The sequence below is a fragment of the Microtus pennsylvanicus genome, chromosome 11 (assembly GCF_037038515.1).
Source record: "Microtus pennsylvanicus isolate mMicPen1 chromosome 11, mMicPen1.hap1, whole genome shotgun sequence".
Lineage (NCBI taxonomy): Eukaryota > Metazoa > Chordata > Mammalia > Rodentia > Cricetidae > Microtus > Microtus pennsylvanicus.
Genome location: NC_134589.1, coordinates 65750651 through 65760618, shown reverse-complemented (window position 1 = coordinate 65760618; position 9968 = coordinate 65750651).

The following is a 9968-nucleotide window of genomic DNA, read 5'->3' as shown; positions in this document are numbered from 1 at the left end:
GCGTGCTTTGCAAAGATGCTTGGCGGTAGAACACTGCGAACATGTGGGTTGGGAGGGGGAGGGACGAGAACAAGGCACAGTGCGTCTTATAGCCTTACATATGCCTTACAATTTCAGGCATCCATATGGTTTTCTGCCCTGGGCCAGCCATGTGCCTGACCCTAGTATTTTGCAATGCCCGACACGGTGGGGTGGCATTCGCTGTCTAAGCAAGTGACTGCTTCTCAGTGACGCTGGATGCTCATTCACTTGACAAATGTGACTGCCCACAAAGCTGACAAGAGACCCATGGGAGTTGGGCAGGGGACCTGGGGGCCTGGGGACCTGACTCGGCTCCCGTCTGCTAGAACAGTGTTGACTTCTCAATGCCTCATGTCCTCTGTGAGGTCCGGACCCTCTGTGAGCCTTTCCTGGGGCGGACCCTGAGTTCTCCTGAGGTCAAAAGAGGCCCATCTCACGTGGTATAAGGGGCACATCTGAGCTCAGGGGGGGGGGTAGCTTCTGCTGAGATGATTCAGCCCCTCATGGAGCTGTGTGGAGGAGCCCAGTACTTCAGAGCAGGAGAGCAATGGAGCGGAGCGCATCCATGCTGCCTCTCTCCTGCATGGAGGGAGAGAGGTTAGGTGAAGCCTCTGCTTCCTGTGAGCCAAGTGAGAACTGGGGAACGGACGTGGGCCTCCTCATCCACACAGAGGCCCTGTTTTTGACTCAGCTTTCCTGTGTCCATGGGAGCCCAAAGTCATTATCTTATCTCTTGAAGAAACTCCTGAGGGAAAAGGACTGTAACATCTCTCCTCTGATGAGCCAGGCCAGACAGAAAGTGGGATTGGCTTGAGCACACATGCGTGTTTGTGTACGCATCTGTGTATCACATATATATGTACAGGGAGACCAGAGGACACTTTGGCACTCACAGCCAAAGTATCAGAGAGGAAAGGTGTAAGGGACTCACTTTACAGTCTCAGAAACATGAGGGGACACAAACAAGGCAGAGGGGGACGAGTACGAGGAGACACAGTAGAGGCAGTCCCCTTACTGTGAACTGTGTGTGAAGGATTTCCACATACGTCCCGCTGTCTATACAGGCCGCCAAGCCAGGGGTGACAGGAAGGAACACCTGTGCTCTACTTAGGGGAGCTGGAGTTTTCAAAGACAGCTTTGATTAGGCACTGTGATGGCCCTCTGCTCCAGCCTTGGGGCTCAGCTGTGTATCTGGGTCGGGTTGCTGCCATGTCTGACGAGCTTGCCACTGGTCACTTAATAAAGGCCGTGGAGACTCACGGGAAGAAGTCAGCCATACTTGAGTGAGAGCTGCGTTTCAAAGGAATTGCCAGTCCAAGCGGATGGGCTACGGTGCAGAGAGGTTTTGATTGTGGGGTTAGAGTGAAGAGAGGGCTGAGAAACAGCGAAGGGCAGGTTGGAGCAAGCAAGCTCCCCTGGGAGATGGGAGGGTGCTCACCCTCTGACCCCTCACTCACAGCTTCCTTCAGGGCAGCTGTACCAACACCCAGTCCATGAGACATTTCACCTGTTTTCCTCTCTGTCTCTGGAAGTAAAGCCTGTCCTTGGAGCCAAACTCTGTTCTGCCTCTGCTTTGAGAATTGACACCTACCCCATTACAGGCAGGCTATAAAAATATGTATATATAGTCTTCATTTTCTCTGTTAAGTTTGCCATGAAAACCTGGAGGCTTGTTTTGCAAGCCTGCACACATCTTCCCATCCTTACCTCAATGTCTTGCTTGAAGTCCCTTCCTGATTATTGGGACAGTGGCAAATGTAGTCCCAGAGGGCCAGATAGCAACTCTGCCTTTTTTTTTTTTCAAAACAGGGTTTCTCTGTGCAGCTCTGCCTTCAAACTCACAGAGATCCATCTACCTATCCCTCCCGAGTGCTGGAATTAAAGGTGTGTGTGTCACCATGACTGGCAGAACTCTGAGTTTTACTAATAACATACAGGGGGTATTTGAGAGAAATATCTTCTTTGGACTTCCATTTTCCTGCTAATGGCAAACTGGGTGAGGACCCAAGGTGCTGTGCACAGGGCATTTCCAGCCTTCATCTCTAGAGAAGCCCGTGGAGAAGGACTTGGGGATGGGGAGGAGAGGCTCAGCATCCAGGTTGGTGGGAATCTCACCCTCTTCTTGGGTCTGTGTCAGTATCTAGTTGATACTGGGAATTTCAAGGGCTCTGTGCAATCTGTCTGGTCCTCCCCACTCTCCGTGGAGTGGGAGGGAATAGTCAGCTTTCCCTTCAGGGCCAGGAACCCCCAGAACTCCTGGCCCTGCTTGAATATTCATGTCCTTTCTTTCACCCTGCATTGTCCTGTCTTCCCAGCTGGCCTGTCTCCAGGGTCTGAGCCCCCAGCCCCTTTATGAGGTCAGGCTCCATTACTGCCATGTGGGTCGGCTTGCTATTGTCAACTCTCAGAGAAGAATAGTGTGGAAGAGGCAGGAGGCAGGGAGAGGCTGGGGATGGGTGCTTCAGTTTCGCCAAGACCCTTTTGAGAGGTGAAAGGAAGATTTGTGATGCCAGGCATCAGCAGAATGATGGATGGAGGTGCCCAGACTGTGAACTCTGTGTTTGAAGTGGGGGTTATGGTAATGAGCAGTGACCCTGGAGATGGGACTGTTGAGGGCAGGATCACCTCTCCTAACGGAGGTGGTTCCCAAGACCCCTCCTCTGACTCTTTGTCCCCTTGACGGGCACCCTTTGTCCCTCAGCAATCTGTCATTCTGTTTCCAGTACAGCCAGCCATTGATTGATTAACTGTGTTCAGCACAGGGGTGTCACCTGCTGGGGAGAGATTTTTCATGGTCATGCCTTGGATAAATAAACAACAGAGTAGCAAAAGAAGTTGATTTGGGGCCTGGAAATTAAAAAAAAATACATTACATTTATGTGTGTGTGTGAAAGTCTGAGGACAACTTGTAAAAATTAAAAATTGGTTTTCTCCTGGGCTCAAACTCAGGTCCTTAAGCTCTCGGCAAATACCTGCTGAGCTGTCTTGTCAGTGTGGCTCGAAACTTTCTTGTGCTTTGCTTGGACTAATGGGAAAAACCTGTATGAGCCTATTCATACCCTATTTTATTAACTGTGTTGTTAGTGTGTGTGCATGCGTGCATCTGTGTGTGTGTGTGTCTGTGTGAACATGTGCTTACCCTCTGTGTACATGTACCAAAGGACAACCTCAGGTCTTGCTCCTCAGGAACGGTCCAACTTGGATTTTGAGACAGGTCTGTCACTGGCCTGGAACTCTTCCAGTAGGCCAGGCTGCATGCTAGTGAGGCCCAGAATCCTCCTGTCACCACTTTCCAGTGCTGCGATTACAGGCAGGCACCCCAAGTCTGGCTTTTTAAGACTGTGTTCTGAGGATCAAACTCAGCACCTCGCTCTTGCAAAACATGCGCTTATCTGCCGAGCTGTCTCCCCATTCCTGCCTTCTTACTTTGTATCCACCTCAGGCTCCTGTCTTTTGTCACTGACCAACACAGGGGTAGAAGAGTCTCGAAGTTTTCAAAGAGATTGTCCCAAAGACATCGAAAGCATTTGGAATGATGTTAAATTGGAGTCTTCTCCTCCATCTATCCCGCTGCCGAGACCCTGGCTTTCCCTTGTGTCCTTCAGCCTCTTGTCCTCTGTCTTGTCATGTCTACCTTAGTTCACTCTGTCCTTCCTCATCACCTGTTTCTACCCTTTCTGTGTTTAGGTTTTACTCACACTTCCCCCCCCCCCCCCACATACACTAGCTTGTTCCGTCCCCCCGCCCCTCTCTCACTGGCCTCTGTCTTTCTTCCCAACATTACCCTCCCTCTGCTTTCATGTCACATGTATGGAGTGTGATTTTATTACTGGGGTTCATCCTACATCATCATCATCACCACACGTGCACACACACACACACGTATGCACACACGCACACATGTATGCTCTCTCTCTTGTGTGCATGCATGCACTACAGGCTAGGGGACCCCACATGAGAGACCATGCAGTCTTACTGACCCAGTCACGCTGACACATTATCCCATTCACATGCCATTGACTTAGACTTAGCAGTGTTTACAGAATTCTCACATTCATGTTCGTGAGGCACACTGTTGGCTTTCCATCCTGTGTGTCTTGGTCTTGACATGACTGGAAGGGCGACCTCACAGGTGACAGGGGAATGAATGTCCTCTCCTCTTCACTCTTCTAAGACTTTGTATAGACTTGATATATTAAATCTTCTGCAGAATTTTTCATTGAAGCCATCTAAACTTGAAATTTTCTTTGAAGTGAAGTTTCTATTTCCTTCTCTCTTCTTCTTTCCTCCTTCTCTCTGTCCCTCCCTCTCTCCCTCCTTCCTTCCCTCCCTTCCTCCCTCCCTTCCCCTCTTTCTTTCTCTTTCCTTCTTTCCTTCTCTCCTTCTCTCCTTCTTTCCTTCCTTCCTTCCTTCCTTCCTTCCTTCCTTCCTTCCTTCCTTCCTTCCTTCCTTCCTTCCTTCCTTTCTTTCTTTCTTTCTTTCTTTCTTTCTTTCTTTCTTTCTTTCTTTCTTTCTTTCTTTCTTTCTTTCTTTCTCCCTGTGTAGCTGCGAAGGTTAGCTTCATCACTGAACTTGACACAATCTAGAATCTCCCAAGAAGAGTCTCAGCGAGGGACTGACTGTCTGGGCCAGGAAACCTATGGGCATGTCTGTGGGGGAGTGTCCTGATTTGCCTGAAAGTGGGCAGCACTAGTCCGTGTTTGGGCCCTGGACTGTTGAACAGTGGAATGGGTGAGCTGAGCGTCACTGTGTTTATCGCTCTTTGTTACTGACTAGAGGCGTGATGCACACAGCTGTTTGAAGTTTCTGACTTCATATCCCTGATAGGGTGGACTGTTACCTGGAACTATGAGGTAAAATTAACCCCTTCTTAGGGGATTTTTGCTAGGATATTTTCATTGCAGCCACAGAAGTAAGACTAGGACCATAGTTCTGGCTATAGAAGTCACACCCCCCAGGTTCTAGGATTATAGGCATGTGCTGCCAAGCTTGCCTTGTCTTCTCCTTTTATTTTGATCAGCCTGACTAATGGTTTATCAATTGTATTGGTTCTATTAGGAAACCCATTCTAGTTTTCTTTATTTTTTTCCATTGTTTTCTGCCTTTGTCTTGATTTCCTAGCTCTGATGGTGGAGGCTGAGATGAGTTTTGTCTCTATTTCTGTTACTTGGTGCTGAGTATTTTCCCCAAGCACTGCCTTGGTGATATCCTGTCATTCTGATATGTTGCATTCTCAATCTTAATTAAAGTATTCACTATAACTTAATATGTATGGGGAATTTCCATGTGTCACTCAGAAATGTATTAGCCACTTCCCAGATATTTAAGTGTCTTCCAATTTAATGTATTAAAAATATATTAAATTTATTCTTTAAGAATTTCACACACACACACACACACACACACAGACACACACACACTATACTCCCTCATGTTCCCTTCCCAACTTCATGTCCTTTAAAAAAGTAACTCACTGAGTTTAATTAATATGGCACATAAATCCTTGGCTATGAACCATCTTCTGGGGTATGGGCAACCTACCAGTGGCTCCCCCCGCAAAGTGACCCCCCCCAGCAGACATTTATTTATTTACACATACCCCAGGCTCACCTCAAACTCTCCACCTGGTGGAGGATGACCTTGAGCTCCTAATCATCCTGCCTCTGTCTCTTGGGTGTTGGGGTTACAGTGTGTACCACTATGTCCTTTTGTGAGATCTGCAGTATAAAAGCCCACCACCAGCAAGACACTTATTGGAGGGAAATGAATCACAGAGTGGTAACTGCGATAGGGGTAGGGCTAGAAACTATGCTTCCCTTCCAAGGTCTAATACACACAGCACACCTCTGCCCACATAGTGTCTCAGTAACAGCAAGGTGTGCTCTTATTTGAAGGGATGGGCAATCTGCCCATCGTAGTAGTGGTCAGACAGCAACTTGGGGAATCAGGAAAGCAAGACTTAGGTCTGTGGTTATGTAATGCAACTCTAAGCAAATTGAGATTTCATCCAGGTTGTCCACTGGTAAACACAGAGTCTCATTAATGTTAGTATGTAGGATTGGAAAAATTCACCTTCGTGAGCACTGCTGGTAAAATCCCAAACACCTAGTCATTAAGTGAAAACAGGGAAACAGCTGTGGGGGAGCCGAGAGACAGCTGTTGAGAGTCAATATGCAGTGAAGACTAAGCAACCATGGAAATGGATTATGAATTAGAATAGAAATATTATATACCTTGACAGTGTGGAAATAATGGAGCAAATAGAAATACTGAATGGCGGAAGGTAAAGAGTGGAGGAATATGAATTCTGACATTTTTATGAGACTCAAATGATGTTATCCCAAATGAAATCATGCTATTATAAAACTGATGAACATAGAATCTTTTTAGAGACAAGATTTATTTTGTATTTAATTATGTGCCTCTGTATCTGTGTTTGTACGTGTGTATGCAGGTGACCTCAGAGACCAAAAGAGGGTATCAGAACCCCTTGGAGCAGGAATTACAGGTGGGTGTGAGCCACCCAACATGGGTGCTGGGAACTGACCTAGGGTTTATGCAAGAGCAGTGCTGACTCTAAACACTGGGCTGTCTGTCAGCCCAAACCACTCCTTCTTAATGACGTCACACTTTCCCCCTTGAGCGAGAACAGTTCTTGGAAATAACCTGTTCTCTACAGTTCAAATATTCCTCCTCTTCACTTACTTCTTCATTAAACAGTAATCATGTGTTCCACATTTAGTCTTAAAGGAGTTCTAAGCATCTCTACTTGGTTATATGCATATTTATACATAAACATAAAATTTTAATCACAGAAATTTCTGAAATTTTGCCCATATTATAGAAACACTGGGTTTTAGGTGATTTTTTTAAAATTTTTTTACTTTATATCTTTGATTTTTCATCATAATTTTAAAAAGATGCAATTATTTTTATAGTTAAAACCTAGAAGAAATAAGAGCATGTATTAGTTTCCTTCTTCTAAGCATTTAAAAGATTTATTTTGTTTTCTGTTTTGTGTGTGTGTATTTATGTGTCTGTGTCTGGGAATATGCATATGCATGCAGATGCCTGTGGAAGCCAGAAGAGGGCGTCACATCCCCCTCGAAGTGGAGTTACATGGGGGCTGTGATCCTCTCATTGTGGGTGCTAAAAACTGAGTTCCAGTTCTACGCTAGAGCCACTGAGCATCAGCCCCACACTTTTATCTGTATAAACCCATTTTTACATGTTTGCACCTTACCATGTCTATGTACACCTTGTTTCTTGAGTCATTTCTATTTCATGTATTGTTCTATTGCATTCAGTATGATGATTCTAATATAGTACTTGTAAAATGTTAGTATTCATTTATTTTTAATTGTATGTGTGTAAGTAGTTTGTCTGCATGTATGTAAGAGCCTGGTACATGAGGTGACAAGAAAAGGGCATTGGGTCTTCTGGAACTGGAGTTACAGGTGGTTGTGAGCAGTCTTGTAGGTGCTAGGAACAAAACCTGTCTCTTGTGCAAGACCAGCAATTACTTTTAGCCTCTGAGCCATCTCTCTGGCTTTTAAATTTGCTTTATAAGACAAGCTTGGGCATGCTGGAGGGGGTATGGCCATGGGCATTAATATTCCTTTTATATACCAGTTTAATCATGTCTTTTTTGAGGGATTTATATAGCATATAAGATTTCAGTAATTGCTATAATAATTGCATGTAATTGCTGGTACTTTAAGTTATCATGAGGACAGGTTCTTGGGACACAATTATCGGGCCAAAATAGCTGTTAGAAGCCTTAGAGGTATGCCACCAGACGGTGTGTAAGCTAACAGATATTGGTTCTGATGATTTCAGGAGCCCTTGGAGCAGACACAAATTGGGTAAACTATCATTTGAGTTTACTTGGAGGCCAAGCCTCATGCATAGTTACATTTTGGTGGTGGGGGGAGGTGTAAAATCATGACGACAGAATAAAGCCACATATTTTGCAGATTGAATGATATCCTCTGTTCTGCATGTGTCACTGCGGGTTGAACCCAGGTCCCTGTGCATGCCAGACAAATGTTCTTTCACCATGGTCATTGTTTTTATTTTGTTCTACCACTGGTAAAATTGGAGATTGTTTTTATGCCATTTATTCATTTATGTAAATGTATCTATTGGTTTGTTTCAGATTTATTGGTTTATAGCAGCATTATTTAAGTTAGCTTATTGGTGTGTGATATGTGTGTGATTGTGTGTGTGTGTGCCCATGGAAGCCAGAGCAGCATATCAAATGTCTCTTGGTGAACCTAGAGTTAGCTCAGCAGTCAGCAATCCCTAGTCACCCTCTTTTTCTTTCCCCAGAGGTTGTCCTCTGGCCTCCACATGCTCCATGACGCACATCTGCAGTTGCATGTGGATCAGCACACACATGAACATGGATACACATGCAAAGGCACACCCATACATGCTCACTACATGCACATGCACACATGTGCACACACACACACCACTGCCACTCACTGTAACACCCACCCTGCTTGCAGATCTGTCTGTTTCCTTCCTTCCATATCACAGGCCTGGATGCCATCCATGCCTTTCTGTCTTTATTGATTTCTATAGTAAGGGAGTACTGGGAGAGCCCGCGAAATTTTTTTTCTTCCTCATCATGTCTACCTTGTCTTCTTGGTTGTTTTGAACAACTTACATATTAAATAATACTCCTTGTGTCCAGTAGTTTCAGAATAAGCAAAATGCTGTTTTTTTTATAGTTTAACCTTTTATTGATTCTTTGTGGATTTCACATTGTGGATCTTGATCCCATTCATCTCCCGCCACCAAAATCTGCTCTCTGTTCTGGCAATCTTCCTCCTAAAACAAATAATGTAAGATTTAAAAGAAAAGAAAGGAAAATCTCCTCATGCGACACGGTGAGTCATACAATATACCCTTTAACCCGTATATGTTTACTTTCAAGTGTTGATTGTAAAGATTCATTGTTCTGGTTTGAGGTCTCTGGTTTCTGCTACCCCGTTGATACTGGACCCTCACTGGGACTCCTCTTGGATACCCCGCTGCCCTGTGTCATGGAGATTCTGAAGCTGCAGCACCAAGCCCTGCGTGTGCCCCAGATCACAGATGGGGTTGATGATGGGATGGGCCAACTCATAGTCTAGCTCCGGACCTGGGTGGTTGCTGGCTTGGTCAGCCCACCGGCTGTCTCCCATCCTCACCACCAGGGTGAGCTCTCCAGCGCCTGCTTACCCTATACAGCAGCAGCGAGGGTCAGGGCTGGTTCTTCTGCTCTCAGGCTTTTGGGGCTGGCTCACTCACACCTACGCCACCAGCTCTACTGTGTTGCCCAGGCAAGGATCAGGGGCCCCTTTTCTGAGTGATGCAGCTGGTGAGAGGCAGGCAAGCTGTCTCACTCTCCTGACATCAGGGCCAGCTCTCCTATTTGCCACAGGCCTGGAGGGGAGGGAAAGCTTCTCTCCCTCACCCATGTCACCATACGGCAGATGAAGGGTGGGGCGAAATCTCTCATGCTCAGGTTCTCAGGGTCGGTTCACCCATGTCCCTCTCCCCTGCCCCCCATTAACAGGGACAGCTCCACTGTGCAGCTCAGGTGAGATGCGTGGCCAGTCAACGAGGGGCAGGGCCAACTCTGTTCAGCCAAGTCCTGTTTGTCCTCAGTGTTAACAGTGGGTAGGGGCATCAAGACAGACAATAGCTGCAGTGGGGCCCAGGCTCAGACATCACCATGGCCCTGTCTCTCTCTTGCATACCCTATATCTTCTCGTCATAATAGTGCAGATATCCCCAAATAGGTGTGTGGGTCTTCTCCAGCTCAGACTTAATGGACAAAATGCTATTCTCACAAACACTGTTTCCTAGCTCTTTCTTAAATATTGCATCAGTGTGGCCAGCTCTCTTGTCTGTGGCCAAAGTGACTTCTCTCACCACTGAAATCTCACAATCTT